Source organism: Pelobates fuscus, chromosome 2 (genome assembly GCF_036172605.1).
Source record: "Pelobates fuscus isolate aPelFus1 chromosome 2, aPelFus1.pri, whole genome shotgun sequence".
Lineage (NCBI taxonomy): Eukaryota > Metazoa > Chordata > Amphibia > Anura > Pelobatidae > Pelobates > Pelobates fuscus.
Genome location: NC_086318.1, coordinates 236,727,542 through 236,746,754, shown reverse-complemented (window position 1 = coordinate 236,746,754; position 19,213 = coordinate 236,727,542).

The window sequence follows — 19,213 nt, the reverse complement described above, 5'->3', positions numbered from 1 at the left end:
CATGCGCGGTCCGGCGGCCAGATCATGGCTTCTTCCACGCATGCGTGGAACGGTGGCTGCGTCTGTAGACGTTTCCGCGCATGCGCGGATCAGGGGGGCGCGTCATGCGGACTTCCGCGCATGCGCGGAGTAATTGCGCGCATGCGCGGGGCGTTCTTCCGGGTTCGCGGTGACGTCATCGGTGATGTCATTCGCCACCTTTAAAAAGGCGCCAAATTTGAATTTCTTTACCTGTTTCAGGTTGCCTGGACACCGGGGAGCTCTTGCAGCATCTTTTGTTCCAGTTTTGTTCGTTTATTTTCAAGCCTCCAGTTTTCTGTAACTCAGGTATGGTTTTATTTCTTAAAGGCACATCCCCTTTTTCACAAATTGAATTTTTATACTTTTTTGGGTATAAATATTTCAATTCCTTCCTATATTATAGCAAGGAAGATGGACAAATCTTTCTCATCAGACTCTGAGGCATCCGTTCATAAACAAAGGTCACAATCCAAAGGTTATAGGTAAGCCATTATTTTTTTTCTCTCTCTCTATCTATACCAAACAAAAGAGTGCCTGGTTTAATTATATTTCCCTATTATGACAGCTCTACGGGAATTAAAGCATCCAGAACTTCCAAAGGCAAGTCGCCTATGAAGAAGAGATGCGAAGCCTGCAGCAATAAACCACTAGAAGGCAAACGTCTCTGCGCAGAATGCCTGTCTACAGCCGCTGGCGCTTCTACTGCTGCCCCTACTCCAGATATGATGGAGTTTATTAAGCAGGCGGTCTCCCAGGGCATCAGAGAAGCTGGGAAGTCCCACAAGAGGCCCAGCTTCGCTGAACCCTTTGGATTTTCTCAGGAGGAATCCTCAGATGAGTCCATGGATTCCTACAGGGACGGGCTGTCCTCTTCAGAAGAAAAATCTTATGCCCCGGAATTCATGGAGCCTGCTCAAGTTGATCATTTAATATCCAGAGTTCGCAAATCCTTGAGTCTCAAGGAAATATCCTCGGAGCAACCTTCTACTTCCAGTAGATATTTTGCTGATCTGAAGAAAAAGAGAGCCACATTTCCAGCTCATGAGACAATCAAGGAGCTGATTCAAGATGAATGGTCTAATACTCGTAGAAAACTGACATCTCAAGGCAGAGTTGCTCGTCTTTATCCATTCGAGAGAAAAGACTCCAGCTGTTGGGATTCGGCTCCTAAGGTAGATGCGGCCGTAGTAAGACTGGCCAAACACACTACTCTACCGGTTGACGACGCAGGCTCATTTAGAGATCCCATGGACAGAAAAATGGATCTGAACCTCGCCAAGGCTTACGTGGCTGCTGGCACAGGCCTCCATCCAGCAGTCGCTCTCACTTCAGTTTCCAGAGCTTTAAAGATCTGGATGGAAAATCTAGAAGCAGACATCCAAAGAGGCAGGAGCAGATCCAGTCTTCTGGACAGTCTAAAAGATATAAAGCTTGCAGTAGACTTTACTTCTGACGCTTCGGTGGATCTGGTTAAGGCCTTTGCCATAAATATGGCCCTCTCTGTTTCAGCCAGAAGGGTTTTATGGTTAAGGTCCTGGATAGCAGATACCTCTTCTAAATCTAGTTTATGTGCCTTACCTTTCCACTGCGACATGTTGTTTGGGAAAAACTTGGATGAATGTATTAAAAGAGCAGCCGAAGGCAAAAGAGCTTTTCTCCCGCAGGATCGTAAACCCAGAGGTTCCTTTCGATCCAAACGATATCCAGACTATTTTTCCTTTCGAGATGCCAGATCTTACAAGCCAGGAAGAGAGCATGGAAGACCCCAGCCTTGGAGAGGTGGACAGTCATCTACCAGAGGCGGTAAATCTAGAGGCGCCTCTTTCCACAAGAACCCCAGATCTTTATGACTGGTCCCCCCCCCCCCCCAGTAAATAGGTGTGGGGGCACGTCTGTTACTCTTCCAAGACGTATGGGAACTATCCACCACAGACAAATGGGTGTTGGATATCATAAGAAGAGGATATCGTTTAGAATTCTTCAGACCCCCTCCAGCTTACTCCTTTCAAACGACCAAATGGCCAGGAGAAGCAGAAAAAAGACAGGCCTTAAAAGATTTCATCTCGACACTCCAGGAATGAAATGTCATCATTCCAGTTCCTCAGCGACAGCAAGGTCAAGGGTTTTACTCTCACCTATTTCTCACCAGAAAAGCTTCAGGTGGTTGGAGACCTATCTTAGACTTAAGCAGACTAAATCAGCATCTCCTCATCCGGAAGTTCAAGATGGAGTCTATTCAATCCATCATAAAGGTCGTTTTTCCACACCAATGGATGATTTCCATAGACTTGGCAGACGCTTATTTCCACATCCCCATTGCTCCAGAACATCAGAAATTCCTTCGGTTCGCGGTGGAAGAAGGGCATTTTCAATTCGGAGCCCTGCCGTTTGGTCTCAGCACGGCTCCAAGAACATTCTCCAAGGTCTTGGTTGTTTTAATTGCGGAGCTCAGGAAAATGGGCATAGCCATTTACCATTACTTAGACGACATCCTCATCTTGGCAGAAGACTCAAGTAACCTTCAGACCCATGGGCAGGTTTGTCTATGTTTCCTACGCCAGCATGGTTGGAAGATAAACGAGAACAAGAGCCAATTACAGCCGGCTCAGGAGATGAAATATTTGGGGGTTATATTCAACACACTAGCAGGCACAGTGCGACTGTCTCCAGAAAGAGGTACGAAGTTGATGAACAAGGTCAAAGACATGTTGGCATCCGATGTGACCTCAGCAGAAAGATGCATGAGCCTGTTAGGAACAATGTCCTCCACCATCGGACTGACAAGATGGGCCCAATGGAGGATGAAGATTTTCCAGAAGAATTTCATCCTACAATTCAGAACGAGAAATCCACTTCAGCCTATCAAGATTCCCCCTCAGGTCCATCAATCTCTGATTTGGTGGTTACAGAAGAAATCCCTGTTCCGAGGGTTTCCATTGGGGAACGTCACATGGACAGTTATTACCACAGACGCAAGCCAGTGGGGATGGGGTGCTCACCTACAAGATCAGTTTATCCAAGCGACTCCCATGGACTTTCCAGTAACAGAGACTCCCTCCAACCAATTAGAGCTTTTGGCAGTTCTAAAAGCTCTAGAAGTGCTCCTTCCCCTCATACGCTTCAAGTGGATCAAGATCAGATCAGACAATTCCACTGTAGTTGCCTACATAAACCATCAAGGGGGAACAAGGAGTCAAAAAATGATGTCCATTGTGAGGCCTCTAATGTCCTTCTCCCAGAAACATCTAGCGGGCCTATCAGCGATTCATCTTCCGGGAGTCCAGAATTCCATAGCAGATTACCTGAGCAGAGTGGAATTAGATCCAGGGGAATGGAGTCTGTCAAACAAGGTGTTCGAAGACATCTCTCAAGTATGGGGCTTGCCACAAGTTGACCTTATGGCAACACACAAGAACAGGAAGGTGAAGCGCTTCTTTTCAAAAAACATCGATCCCCAAGCATCAGGAAGGGATGCTCTTTCAATCGATTGGAAATTTCACCTAGGTTACGCATTTCCTCCTACACCCCTCATCTTTCCTCTTCTGAGACGATTGAGGCAGGAGAAGGTATCCATCATCCTCATAGCCCCATTTTGGCCTCGCAGGCCATGGTTTCCTCTGTTGTTGAGCCTCTGCAGTGCAGACCCCTGGCAGCTTCCAAATATTCCTTCCCTTCTACATCAGGGTCCTGTCCTCCACCCAGACCCTGCCTCCCTCAAGCTGATGGCATGGAAATTGAAAGGGAAAGATTGAACTGCAAGGGATTTTCTCATACTGTCATTGAAACTCTACTGCAAGCAAGGAAACGCTCTACATCTTCCACTTACTACCGAATCTGGGACGTTTTTTCCTCCTGGGCTGCATCCAACCACAGGAATATTCAGTTTATCTCCACCAAGGAGATCCTTGAATTTCTACAATCCGGTCTTGATAAGGGTTTAAAGCTACAATACCCTGAAGGTACATATTTCAGCTCTTTCGGCCCTTACGGATCAAAGATGGGCCTTGAACACGGACGTGATCAGATTTATGGCAGCAGTTTTGAAAATCAAGCCTCCTATCAAGCCCTTCGCCCCACCATGGGATCTTCCCTTGGTGTTAAAAGCTCTGAGCAATTCTCCTTTTGAGCCTCTTGAATCCATCTCTCCTCAGTTACTCACCATTAAGACAGTTCTATTGGTGGCCTTAGCCTCAGGTAGACGAGTGTCTGAACTCCATGCCTTATCAACTAAAGAGCCCTTTACAGTTTTCATAAGGACAGAGTTATTTTACGGACTGTTCCCGAATTTCGTCCTAAAGTGGTGTCAGCTTTTTACATCAACAAAGAAATAGTACTCCCGGGTCTTCATTCGGAGTCTGCTACTGAGGATGCTGTACCTCTGCCTTCTCCGTTAGATCTTGTTCGATGTCTGTCCCTCTACCTACAAAGATATTCAGCCTGGCGGATCTCTCAAAGGCTATTCGTCATCCCCAATGGTCACAGAAGAGGGCTTCAGGCTTCTAAGATGGCCATCAGTAGATGGATTGTTGCCACCATCATTCAGGCTTACCAAGCTTCAAAGATGAAAATTCCTGATGGGCTCAAGGCTCACTCCACGAGGTCCCTTTCCTCATCTTGGGCAGCAGCAGCTAATTTGTCACCTGATCTGATTTGCAAAGCAGCCACTTGGTCTTCTCCAAACACGTTTATAAAACATTACCAGATTGACGATAAAGCCAGCCAATCAGACTCTTTTGGCAAATCAGTCTTATCCGCAGTCAACTCTTCTTGATTGATTTCTATTGCACGTGTGATCTCTAATACACCAGCATTTAAAAAAAAATTTGAGTCTGTGTTTTTTCTTTATTCCCTCCCTTGGTTATTGCTTGGGTATTACACATTGTTGTGCTGCCATGGATATGGCCAGGAAAGATGAAAATGTATCCATACTTACCGTAATTTTTCTTTCCTGGTCATAGGCCATGGCAGCACTTAGATCCCACCCTGGGATATTGCTGTTAACAAGACTAAGGGATCATTGGTGGGAGGGGGTGTTTATACCCCTGATTTTAATTCTGTTCCTGTCTAATTAGGGATAGGGAGGAGCTAAACCATTGTTGTGCTGCCATGGCCTATGACTAGTGATGTACCGAACTGTTCGCTGGCGAATAGTTCCCGGCGAACTTAGTGTGTTCGCGTTCGCCACGGCGGGCGAACATATGCGATGTTCGGTCCGCCCCCTATTACTTTACTAATACTAAGTAAAAATTACTTAGTATTAGTAAATTGTGCCCCTACTCGCAATACCGCGAGTAGGGGCATGTCTATTAAACAGTGAGCAGCCTGTGGCTGCTCACTGTTAAAAAAAACAAAAACGGTGGGGGACCTAAAAATCGCAATAAGAGGGGGACCTATTGTTCCCCCGGCCCCCACCCCTGAGCAGCGGGTGGGGGCCCTAAAATGAACAATAAGGGGGGGACCTATTGTCCCCCCCGGCCCCCACCCCTGAGCGGCGTGTGGGGGCCCTACAAATAACAATTAGGGGGGACCTATTGTCCCCCCCTGGCCCCCACCCCTGAGCGGCGGGTGGGAGCCCTAAAAATAACAATTAGGGGGGACCTATTGTCCGCCCCCCGGCCCCCACCCCTGAGCGGCGGGTGGGGGCCCTAAAATTAACAATAAGGGGGGGACCTATTGTCCCCCCCCGGCCCCCACCCCTGAGCGGCGGGTGGGGGCCCTACAAATAATTAAGGGGGACCTATTGTCCCCCCCCGGCCCCCACCCCTGAGCGGCGGGTGGGGGCCCTAAAATTAACAATAAGGGGGGGACCTATTGTCCCCCCGGACCCCACCCGTGAGCGGCGTGTGGGGGCCCTAAAATGAACAATAAGGGGGGGACCTATTGTCCCCCCCGGCCCCCACCCCTGAGCGGCGTGTTGGGGCCCTACAAATAACAATTAGGGGGGACCTATTGTCCCCCCCTGGCCCCCACCCCTGAGCGGCGGGTGGGGGCCCTAAAAATAACAATTAGGGGGGACCTATTGTCCCCCCCCGGCCCCCACCCCTGAGCGGCGTGTGGGGGCCCTACAAATAACAATTAGGGGGGACCTATTGTCCCCCCCTGGCCCCCACCCCTGAGCGGCGGGTGGGGGCCCTAAAAATAACAATTAGGGGGGACCTATTGTCCACCCCCCGGCCCCCACCCCTGAGCGGCGGGTGGGGGCCCTAAAATTAACAATAAGGGGGGGACCTATTGTCCCCCCCCGGCCCCCACCCCTGAGCGGCGGGTGGGGGCCCTACAAATAATTAGGGGGGGACCTATTGTCCCCCCCCGGCCCCCACCCCTGAGCGGCGGGTGGGGGCCCTTAAATTAACAATAAGGGGGGACCTATTGTCCCCCCCGGCCCCCACCCCTGAGCGGCGTGTGGGGGCCCTAAAATGAACAATAAGGGGGGGACCTATTGTCCCCCCCGGCCCCCACCCCTGAGCGGCGTGTGGGGTCCCTACAAATAACAATTAGGGGGGACCTATTGGCCCCCCCTGGCCCCCACCCCTAAGCGGCGGGTGGGGGCCCTAAAAATAACAATTAGGGGGGACCTATTGTCCCCCCCCCCGGCCCCCACCCCTGAGCGGCGGGTGGGGGCCCTAAAATTAACAATAAGGGGGGGACCTATTGTCCCCCCGGCCCCCACCCGTGAGCGGCGTGTGGGGGCCCTAAAATGAACAATAAGGGGGGGACCTATGGTCCCCCCCGGCCCCCACCCCTGAGCGGCGTGATGGGGCCCTACAAATAACAATTAGGGGGGACCTATTGTCCCCCCCTGGCCCCCACCCCTGAGCGGCGGGTGGGGGCCCTAAAAATAACAATTAGGGGGGACCTATTGTCCCCCCCCGGCCCCCAACCCTGAGCGGCGTGTGGGGGCCCTACAAATAACAATTAGGGGGGACCTATTGTCCCCCCCTGGCCCCCACCCCTGAGCGGCGGGTGGGGGCCCTAAAAATAACAATTAGGGGGGACCTATTGTCCCCCCCCCGGCCCCCACCCCTGAGCGGCGGGTGGGGGCCCTAAAATTAACAATAAGGGGGGGACCTATTGTCCCCCCCCGGCCCCCACCCCTGAGCGGCGGGTGGGGGCCCTACAAATAATTAGGGGGGGACCTATTGTCCCCCCCCGGCCCCCACCCCTGAGCGGCGGGTGGGGGCCCTTAAATTAACAATAAGGGGGGACCTATTGTCCCCCCCGGCCCCCACCCCTGAGCGGCGTGTGGGGGCCCTAAAATGAACAATAAGGGGGGACCTATTGTCCCCCCCGGCCCCCACCCCTGAGCGGCGTGTGGGGGCCCTACAAATAACAATTAGGGGGGACCTATTGTCCCCCCCTGGCCCCCACCCCTAAGCGGCGGGTGGGGGCCCTAAAAATAACAATTAGGGGGGACCTATTGTCCCCCCCCGGCCCCCACCCCTGAGCGGCGGGTGGGGGCCCTAAAATTAACAATAAGGGGGGACCTATTGTCCCCCCCCGGCCCCCACCCCTGAGCGGCGGGTGGGGGCCCTACAAATAACAATTAGGGGGGACCTATTGTCCCCCCCAGCCCCCACCCCTGAGCGGTGGGTGGGGGTCCTAAACTTAACAATAAGGGGGGGTTGTCTCCTCTCCCTGGAAGGCACACTCCGGCTGGGGAGGGAGGTCGATGCTCTCCCCTCCCTGTAGCTGGGTCTGCCACTGTGGATCTGGGCCGCCTGCCCAGCATCTCTGTAGGGCCGGTAGAGAGACTGCGGTCCCATCTCCACCTGCCTGCTGGGACCAGTCTATGAGGTCTGCTGCCTCGGGTACCTCTGGTTGTGGTTGGGGAAGGGGACACTGCACTCATACACACACACTGCACTCATACACACACACTGCACTCATACACACACACACTGCATTCATACACACACACTGCATTCATACACACACTGCACTCATACACACACACAATGCATTCATACAGACACTGCACTCATACACACACTGCATTCATACAGACACTGCACTCATACACACACACTGCACTCATACACACATAATGCATTCATACACACACTGCATTCATGAACACACTGCACTCATACACACACACTGCATTCATACAGACACTGCACTCATACACACACACTGCATTCATACAGACACTGCACTCATACACACACACTGCACTCATACACACACACTGCATTCATACACACACTGCATTCATACACACACTGCACTCATACACACACACACTGCATTCATACAGACACTGCACTCATACACACACACTGCACTCATATACATACACGCTGCACTCATACACACACTGCACTCATACACACACTGCATTCATATGCACACACTGAACTCATACACACACTGCACTCATACACACACACTGCATTCATACAGACACTGCACTCATACACACACACTGCACTCATATACACACACTCTGCACTCATACACACACTGCACTCATACATACACACACTGCATTCATACACACACACTGCACTCATACACACACGCTGCACTCATACACACACTGCACTCATACACACACTGCACTCATACACACACTGCACTCATACACACACTGCACTCATACACACACGCTGCACTCATACACACACGCTGCATTCATGCACACACGCTGCATTCATACACACACTGCATTCATACACACACTGTAAAATAAATATTCAATTAATATATTTTTTTTAGGATCTAATTTTATTTAGATATTTACCAGTAGCTGCTGCATTTCCCACCCTAGTCTTATACTCGAGTCAATAAGTTTTCCCAGTTTTTGGGGGTAAAATTAGGGGCCTCGGCTTATATTCGGGTCGGCTTATACTCAAGTATATACGGTATCTACTTACAAAAGTGTATTTAAATTAAAGTGCTGCCTACTAGACTGGATTGCTTCTAAACATGAAAAATAACCTAAAAGTGTCTCAAGCGCAAAAATTAAATTGTGTGCAATGTAATACATTCAATGAACAGCCACAACATTAAAACCACTGACAGGTGAAGAAAATAACATTGATTATATCGTTACAGTGGCACTTACCAAGGAGTGCTATATATGAGTTAGCAAGTGAACAGCCAGTTCTTGAATTTTACCTGTTGGAAGCAGTCAAAATGGGCAAGGAAAAAAATCTGGCAAGTCTTGTGAAATGGCAAATCTTGTCAATGTTCTCGGTATGCAGTGGTTAGTGCCTAACAAAAGTGGTGCAAGGAAGAACAAATGATGAACTGGCGTCAGGGGTGCCTGATGCACATTGATGCACGTGGGGAGCATAGGCTAGCCCATATGGTCTGATCAGAGCTACTGTAGAACAAATTGCAGAAAAATATTCTGCAGGGAAACCTGACATTCATCTGGATGTTACTTTGACATGTACCTGCATCCCTTCATGGAAATGGTGTTCTCTGATGATGGTGGCCTTTTTCAGCAGGATAAAGTACTCAGCCACACTGAAAAATTGTTCCGGACGAGGAAGACAAGGTGTTTTTTGAATGTTGTGGTTGATCAGTGTATATGGAAACAGTCTTAAAGAGTATAAAATATTAATTTAAATTTGAAAATGAGCAAATTAATATAAATGATATTCACAAAGTTACTCAAACATATGTAAAATGAGAGAGACAAGAAAATAAATATTAGTGTAATGGTATATGTACAAATGTGTGCCAATAGTGCCTTGTCCACAATGGCTGGCCCACAACAATTCAGCTATGGGTCCTCAGCTGGGGTGGTTACCAGTAGACATGTGCATTTATTAAACACATCCTCAAACTAATTCATTTATTTTGACAATGAATCAATTCATCCAGCATAGAAACCCTCTTGATTATTTTTTAAGCTGGTTGATTATGTTTAAAACGAATCATTTTGTTTAAGAGTAAAACTAATGCAGATGTTTATTAGCTGCGTCTCTTGCTGGAACAAGCAGATAAATGCATGTGAACAAAATCAATAGTTTGACATGTTCCATTGAGGAATTCAGTTAGACAGCACTACATATGAAAAAATAGAAACTACAACACAATTTGGTATTCACTAAGTGGCACCATGGTTTTAGGGTTTCAAAAATGTCCTTTAAGGCTACGCCTAATAAGACCAGGCGAGAACTAGTCAAATTAATTATTTCAATCCTGCAGCAGAGAGCAGCCCGGTAACTTGGTGCCCGATAACTTGGTAAAAAGCTGTCACTCAAAATATTTGTGGCGGTCACCCACTGTATAAGTTGAATTATTACTCACAGTAAGTTATAAGTGGGGTTACCCACACATAAAACACCTGTACAGAAAATTTGGCCCGAGGGGGTAACCCTCTATTTTAGGTGTCACACTCAGCATGGGGCCTGGGCTACTAGAAAGGCAAAGAAATTGCAGTTGAACAAAACCTGTAACAGAAATGAAAAGAAAAATGCAGTTGTAATGGCTCTGTGTGAAAATAAAGTAAGACTAGAGATAAATACCAGATAAAGATAAAGAGAGACTCACCTGGCTTAGAGACAAAAAAAGTTTATATCTAAGAGTCCAGGACACTTGTGGAGATAAAATACTGGAACGGAGAGTGTCAATAAATCCACATCAACCAAAATGTGGTACCAACAGAATGAGCAGGAAAGCCAACAGCTGACGAGACTCGCTTGTTACAAGATGGCCATTGAGACAGAGAGCTAGGGCAGAAATTTACATCATGAGAATGAGGTGAGTCGAATTAGGGCTGACCGTGACCACCTTTGACAGAAGAAGAGAATCAAAATGTACTAGGCCTGAACTTTAGCCAAACATCTTATTAGTCTGAAAGAAAGAAAAAGAAAGTAAAGAAAATGCAGGCCTGCTGGGAAACAGTCCATCCCAAAGTACATTGATGGGGTAATGAATATAAAGTAAAGAAAAAAAATTAGGAAACTTAATAACTTAAATGAGAAATAATTTACGTAGACAATATACAGAATATAATTGTAATAGACTCACCTGAGAGGCAAGCAGCAAGGAAAGAGGAGTTGGGAGGAATGTCAGGATTACTAGTTGATCCAGCACGCAGAACTGTATCACACCTAGGACTAAAGGTAACGTCTTACCGGGCCTTAGAATGTCCGGACTTAACGTACCAGAGAATAGTCAGAATACTTGCCGAGGTCCGGGACACAGGAAGAGACACAACGATGAGGGAAAGCCAAAAGTCAGGGATACCAGAATACAGGGAAGTCATAATGAGGCCAAAGTCAATAACCAGAATTAAATGCTCAGGAACACACTCTCAGACAACCACTAAGGGAAACCATGACAGGGCAATGAGTAAAAGGAAAAAAAGGAGTTTAAATAAGCCTCCTTCAGATCCGATTGGCCGTACCCGGCCTTTGACCCCAGAATGTGCATGCAAGTCCTTTACATGACGTCACATGCATGTACACTTCGTCATTAACGTGGGCGGACGTGGGGTTACACCAAGATGTCTCAGGAGTCAGCTACATTGCCGCATGACCGCTGAACGGCAATTCCACATTTGTCAGGAAGGCAAATACCGCTAGGTGAGGCTGAACATGTTACAAGGAGTTCATTGTCCTATAGTTCATCTGATATGCATTTTGATTGGTTGTATTTTTATTAATTTATATTTAACTGTTTCTTTTCTTCTGGTAGGTTTTAGTAAATAAATTTAAGCAAATATGAAGCCTCCTGTCTTGTCATAAAATTTGGAATTCTGGGGCTTTGAACAAAGATTAGAGAAACTAAAGAATAAAATTATCTTCAATCAAGACTTCAGATAGTGTTTTTTTTTTATTTTTTTAGTTTGTTACTTTTGCTTCCTCTATACTCTTCACATTGTTGTGAGGGCAGTACAGGGGTGCCTAGGGCAGGAGGTGGAGTGTCATGCCCCAGCTACCGGTAATTCCTTGTCTCTTCCGGGTTGATGGAGTTTAGCCACACCCCCTCTTTGACGCGGTCTCGCCACGCTACATAATGCGACCGCGCCAGATACAAGACGCTGGATTAATGAACAGCGTTAACCGGCTGAAAGTTTCTCTGCAACCTACCTGTGTACCGAACTGGACTGGAACTCGAACTAACCTCCTTCTCCTCTCCTCGACCACGGCTAGTATCTGGACTTCTCTCATCCTGTCTCAGGAAGAACCTCCCTGGAGGAGAACTCCGGAACCTGAATTTCACCCTCTGGAAGCTAAGTCATTTGTTTCATCTGTGATAAGAACTTCCTTCTCTCAAGCCTGCTGAGCATTCCTTCCATAGTCTGCTCTCAAGTTTCTCCAAGCATTTCTGCTACAGCCTGCTCTCAAGCCCGTTAAGCATTCAGGCACCAGCTGCTCCCTGACCTGCTATCTCTAAAACCAAAACGAATCTCTGCTGTTACAACTACAGTTATAGCTTTCTTCAACACCCTAAAAATTGCAACCACCAAATGTGCTAGATTGCATGTATATAGGAAGCTGCCTACTCCAATTAAACCAACAGCAAAGTATTTAAAGATACAGTACCTGTATTTTCCTATATTGAATAGACATTTCCTAATTTGTTCTCTAATTTTCTAATCATCAAATTAAATCCCAAGAAATCTGCAGTTGCGCTCCATATCAATCTATGTAGACGTAACAGATTAATCCAGCCTCTGTAATGGATCCAGCAGATTTTGATTCAAATTTTACTATGCTGAATCAAAGAGTCGATACACTTGCCCAAGGCATGCAAGATCTCCAGGTTACAAATGAACAGATTCTTACTTATGTCAGAGACTTACAAACCCATACTCCTCATACTGTTATGCACTCAGCTAGCGACCCTGCTGTCTGTAATCCCGAAAAGTTTTCTGGAGATAGATCCAAATACAGGGAGTTTCTTAATTCCTGCAAGTTATTAATTGCTCTAAAACCTAGATCTTATCCCACTGAAAGATCTAAGGTTTGTTCGGTTATCTCCTTCCTAAGAGGTGAACCTATGGCCTGGGCCCACTCCTTCTTGGAAAATGACGATCCCATCTTAGACTCATTGGATGAATTTTTTGAAGCTATGTCTCTTCTTTATGAAGATCCTAACAAACAGACTACAGCTGATTTAACCATCAGAACCCTACAGCAAAAACATAGACCTGTCGAAGATTACATTGCTGAGTTTAAAAGATGGGCAATAGAAACTCAATGGAATTACATAACCCTGCGCAACTAGTTTCAAATTGGGTTATCCGAAGCAGTAAAGGATGAACTTTCTAGAACTGAACTTCCTACTACATTAAACGCTCTGATTCAACTAACAATCAGTATTGACAGAAGGCTTAGAGAAAGAAAGGCCGAAAAAGCTCTCTCGGGTTCATCATGGAAAAAAAACATTTGGTCCTTCAAAAACAACTGAAAAACCATCATTACCAAATGAACCTATGGAAATAGGCACTATAAGAAGTCCTCTCACACTAGAAGAAAAAACTAGAAGACGTCTACTAAACCTCTGCATGTATTGTGCCTCGCAAGATCACTTGATTCCAGATTGCCCCTTATTGAAACAGCCAAAGGGCAGTGAGCATGCTCATACCACTTCTATACTAAGTGCACTTCCCTCTAAATCAACCACTCAATTCTCCTCTATTTCTCTCATATTACAGTGGGACAAAGAAAGAATTACGACTGAAGCCATCATTGATTCTGGGGCAAACGGGGTGTTCATCGATTCATCCTTTGTAACAGAAAATAAAATTCCTTGTGTTCGCAAAAGCACTTCTGTTTCTGTCAGAGTGATTGACGGCTCCCTCATATCCTTGGGCCCTATAATAAATGAAACTATTCCTGTAAGAACAACCACCCATCATACTCATACCGAATATCTTATATTCGATATTATCTCTTCTCCTCTTTATCCGGTCATACTAGAAATCAACTGGTTAACCCGTTAAGGACACATGACATGTGTGACATGTCATGACTCCCTTTTATTCCAGAACTTTGGTCCTTAAGGGGTTAAGGGACCACAACCCACAAATGACTTGGTCTCCCTTCTCTCTCACCTTTAACTCTGCGTATTGTAAGGAGACATGCTTACAACATATTCCAATTTTTCAGACTATTGAAGAACCAACTATACCTTCCTGTTATTCTGAGTTCTCAGACGTTTTCAGTAAAAAGGAAGCTGAAACACTCCCACCTCATCGTCCCTACGACTGTCCCATAGACCTCATACGTGGTGCCCCCATACCTTTTGGGCACATTTATCCTCTCTCTGAATCTGAATTAAAAATCCTCAAGGAATACTTTGATGAAAACCTCCGTAAGGGGTTCATTAGACCTTCCAGCTCACCTGCTGCCTCCAGTATGTTTTTTGTGAGAAATAAAGACCAGACTATACGTCCCATCATAGATTACAGAGCTTTAATCAAAATAACAGTTAAAAATCATTACCCTCTTCCCCTGATAAATGAATTGATTGAACGGTTAAAAACTGCTACTATCTACACCAAGCTTGACCTCCGTGGGGCATATAACCTCATTAGAATCAAGGCTAACGATGAATGGAAAACTGCTTTCCGAACAAGATATGGCCTCTACGAGTATCTTGTGATGCCTTTCGGCCTCTGCAACGCCCCTGCAACCTTTCAACATTTTATAAATGACATCTTCAGGGATCTTCTAGACGTCTGTGTTATCATTTATTTAGATGACATTCTTATATATGCTAATACTCCTGAGGAACACAAAAAACACGTGAGATGGGTGTTGTCCAGACTTAGAACTCATAAATTATACGCTAAACCAGAAAAATGTATTTTTGACGTCAATGAAATAACCTTTTTAGGTTACGTTTTTACTCCTCATTCGATAAGCGTGGATAGTTCTAAAATCAATTGTATCCTCAACTGGCCCATTCCTTCTAATGTAAAAGAATTACAACGTTTTCTGGGATTTGCCAACTTCTACAGAAAATGTATTAAAAATTACTCTGACGTAGCTCATTCACTTAATTCACTTAACAGCAAAAAACATCCTTTCCATTGGAATAAAAAGGCTCAAAAAGCTTTCGATGAATTAAAAAGAAGATTTACAACTGCTCCTATTCTTCAACTTCCAAACCCCACATGTCTCTATGTCCTTGAAACAGATGCTTCAGAAACAGCCATCGGAGCTGTCCTCTCCCAACACAAAACTCCTCAAGATCCTCTTCATCCAGTTGCCTTTTTCTCACGTTCAATGTCTCCTGACGAAAAAAATTACCCTATAGGAGAAAAAGAATTATTGAGTATAAAAGCAGCCTTAGAAACCTGGCGACATCTTCTTGAAGGAACACAAGCTCCTATAATAGTTTATACTGACCATAAAAACCTTGAATATCTTCACTCCAACAAAACTCTCTCTGCTAGGCAAGTAAGATGGAATCTTTTCTTCTCCCGGTTTAATTTTCAAATTGTTTTTCGACCCGGATCTAGGAACAAAAAAGCGGATGCCCTTTCCAGAATTCACCAAGACCTTGAATTGGAACCTCCACATACAGTCATCGGATTCTTAACGTCCCTTATAGATGTCATAAAAGGCCTAAGTCCGGATGCTCTTGAACTTCCTAAATCAATTAAGTTATCACAGAAAGATGGTCTCTTTTATTTCAATGACAGGATTTACATTCCTCCCGCATTCAGAAATAAAATACTCAAATTCATTCATGATTCTCCTCTGGCTGGTCATCCTGGTATAAAAAAGACCCTAGAATTATCCAAAAGATATTAATGGTGGCCTCGCCAGGACACCACCATCGAATCCTATGTCAAAACCTGTTCAACCTGCCAAAGATCCAAATCTGAACATCATCACCCCTTTGGTCAAATATTGAATCTACCGATTCCGGAAAGACCATGGCAATCCATTTCCATGGACTTCTTAGTGGAACTTCCCTCTTCTCAACATCATACCACCATTTTAGTAGTAGTGGACCGCTTCACAAAAATGTCCCATTTTATCCCTTTGAAGAAATTACCCTCATCATCTGAACTTTCAAAAGTATTCCTCGATAATATAGTGAAACTTCATGGACTTCCAGACTAAATCATATCAGACCGTGGAACCCAGTTTACCTCCAAATTCTGGAACGCATTGTGTGCTTCTCTTCGTATTCAACGTAAACTATCTTCCACTTATCATCCCCAAACCAATGGGCAAACTGAAAGAGTTAACCAATGTTTATAGCAATATTTACGATGCTATTGTTCCCACATACAGGATGATTGGATGACATGGTTGCCCGTGGCCGAATTTGCATATAACAACTCAGTTCATACAAGCAGCAAAATGACTCCCTTCTTCTCCAATTATGGGTTTCATCCCTCTTCGTTTCCTGCTCATATAATTCCTTCATCTAACCCCACCGTTTCAAATCAAATCTCTCACATGTCCTCCCTATTTCGAAAATTACATGAAAATCTTGAATTAGCATCCTCCAACCAAAATAATGATACTAAGAGACAACCTCCTCCCGCTTATAAAATTGGTGATCTTGTCTGGCTCTCCTCAAAAAACATATCCACTAGTGTTGTCGCGAACCCGAAATTTTCGGTTCGCGAACGGCGAACGCGAACTTCCGCAAATGTTCGCGAACCGGCGAACCGCGCGAACCGCCATTGACTTCAATGGGCAGGCGAATTTTAAAACCAACAGGGATTCTTTCTGGCCACAAAAGTGATGGAAAAGTTGTTTCAAGGGGACTAACACCTGGACTGTGGCATGCCGGAGGGGGATCCATGGCAAAACTCCCATGGAAAATTGCACAGTTGATGCAGAGTCTGCTTTTAATCCATAAAGGGCAGAAATCACCTAACATTGACACCTTTCCTCAAAGCCCTGCCCTGATACACACTGACACAGAGCAGAATAGAGACTGTTCCCCGTCCTCAGAGACCATGATACACACTGACACAGAGCAGAATAGAGACTGTTACCCCTACATAGGGTCACTTGGCAGATATGGCGGGGTCGTGGGAGGGGGAGGATGACTTTCACCTCTTCCCCTGTTAGATTCCCGTTGTGCTGTGACATCACCCTTATACGCTGTGTAAAGCATACTATTTAATTTGATCAGCATGGCCACTTGAGTTTTTATAGTTTTCACGCTGCTTGTAGTTTATATATGGTTCACAAAAATCAAACAAACGATAAAGTAAACGTGTAAGGATTCAGAATATTCTTTCAAACCCTTACACATTGTGTGTACGTATTTTTTGTCTTAAGTTTGTGGCTTTAAAGAGGTTTACGTTGTTTCTATGATGTGCATAACATGTTCTTGTAAATGTTTGTTAAATTTTTCCTGGAATTGTAATTTTTCAATCTGAATAAAGATAGTCAAATCCCTGATACACACTGACACAGAGCAGAATAGGGACTGTTCCCCCTACATAGGGTCACTTGGCAGATATGGATTGACACCTATCCTAATGATCCCTGATACACACTGACACAGAGCAGAATAGAGACTGTTCCCCCTACATAGGGTCACTTGGCAGATATGGATTGACACCTGTCCTCAAAACCCCTGATACACACTGACACAGAGCAGAATAGGGACTGTTCCCCCTACATAGGGTCACTTGGCAGATATGGATTGACACCTGTCCTCAAAACCCCTGATACACACTGACACAGAGCAGAATAGGGACTGTTCCTCCTACATAGGGTCACTTGGCAGATATGGATTGACACCTGTCCTCAAAACCCCTGATACACACTGACACAGAGCAGAATAGGGACTGTTCCTCCTACATAGGGTCACTTAGCAGATATGGATTGACACCTGTCCTAAAAACCCCTGATACACACTGACACAGAGCAGAATAGAGACTGTTCCCTGTCCACAGAGACCATGATACACACTGACACAGAGCAGAATAGAGACTGTTCACCGTCCACAGAGACCATGATACACACTGACACAGAGCAGAATAGAGACTGTTCACCGTCCACAGAGACCATGATACACACTGACACAGAGCAGAATAGGGACTGTTCCCCCTACATAGGGTCACTTGGCAGATATGGATTGACACCTGTCCTCAAAACCCCTGATACACACTGACACAAAGCAGAATAGGGACTGTTCCTCCTACATAGGGTCACTTGGCAGATATGGATTGACACCTGTCCTCAAAACCCCTGATACACACTGACACAGAGCAGAATAGGGACTGTTCCCCCTACATAGGGTCACTTGGCAGATATGGATTGACACCTGTCCTCAAAACCCCTGATACACACTGACACAGAGCAGAATAGGGACTGTTCCCCCTACATAGGGTCACTTGGCAGATATGGATTGACACCTGTCCTCAAAACCCCTGATACACACTGACACAGAGCAGAATAGAGACTGTTCCCTGTCCACAGAGACCATGATACACACTGACACAGAGCAGAATAGAGACTGTTCACCGTCCACAGAGACCATGATACACACTGACACAGAGCAGAATAGGGACTGTTCCCCCTACATAGGGTCACTTGGCAGATATGGATTGACACCTGTCCTCAAAACCCCTGATACACACTGACACAGAGCAGAATAGGGACTGTTCCTCCTACATAGGGTCACTGGGCAGATATGGATTGACACCTGTCCTCAAAACCCCTGATACACACTGACACAGAGCAGAATAGAGACTGTTCCCCGTCCACAGAGACCATGATACACACTGACACAGAGCAGAATAGAGACTGTTCACCGTCCACAGAGACCATGATACACACTGACACAGAGCAGAATAGAGACTGTTCACCGTCCACAGAGACCATGATACACACTGACACAGTGCAGAATAGGGACTGTTCCCCCTACATAGGGTCACTTGGCAGATATGGATTGACACCTGTCCTCAAAACCCCTGATACACACTGACACAAAGCAGAATAGGGACTGTTCCTCCTACATAGGGTCACTTGGCAGATATGGATTGACACCTGTCCTCAAAACCCCTGATACACACTGACACAGAGCAGAATAGGGACTGTTCCCCCTACATAGGGTCACTTGGCAGATATGGATTGACACCTGTCCTCAAAACCCCTGATACACACTGACACAGAGCAGAATAGGGACTGTTCCCCCTACATAGGGTCACTTGGCAGATATGGATTGACACCTGTCCTCAAAACCCCTGATACACACTGACACAGAGCAGAATAGAGACTGTTCCCTGTCCACAGAGACC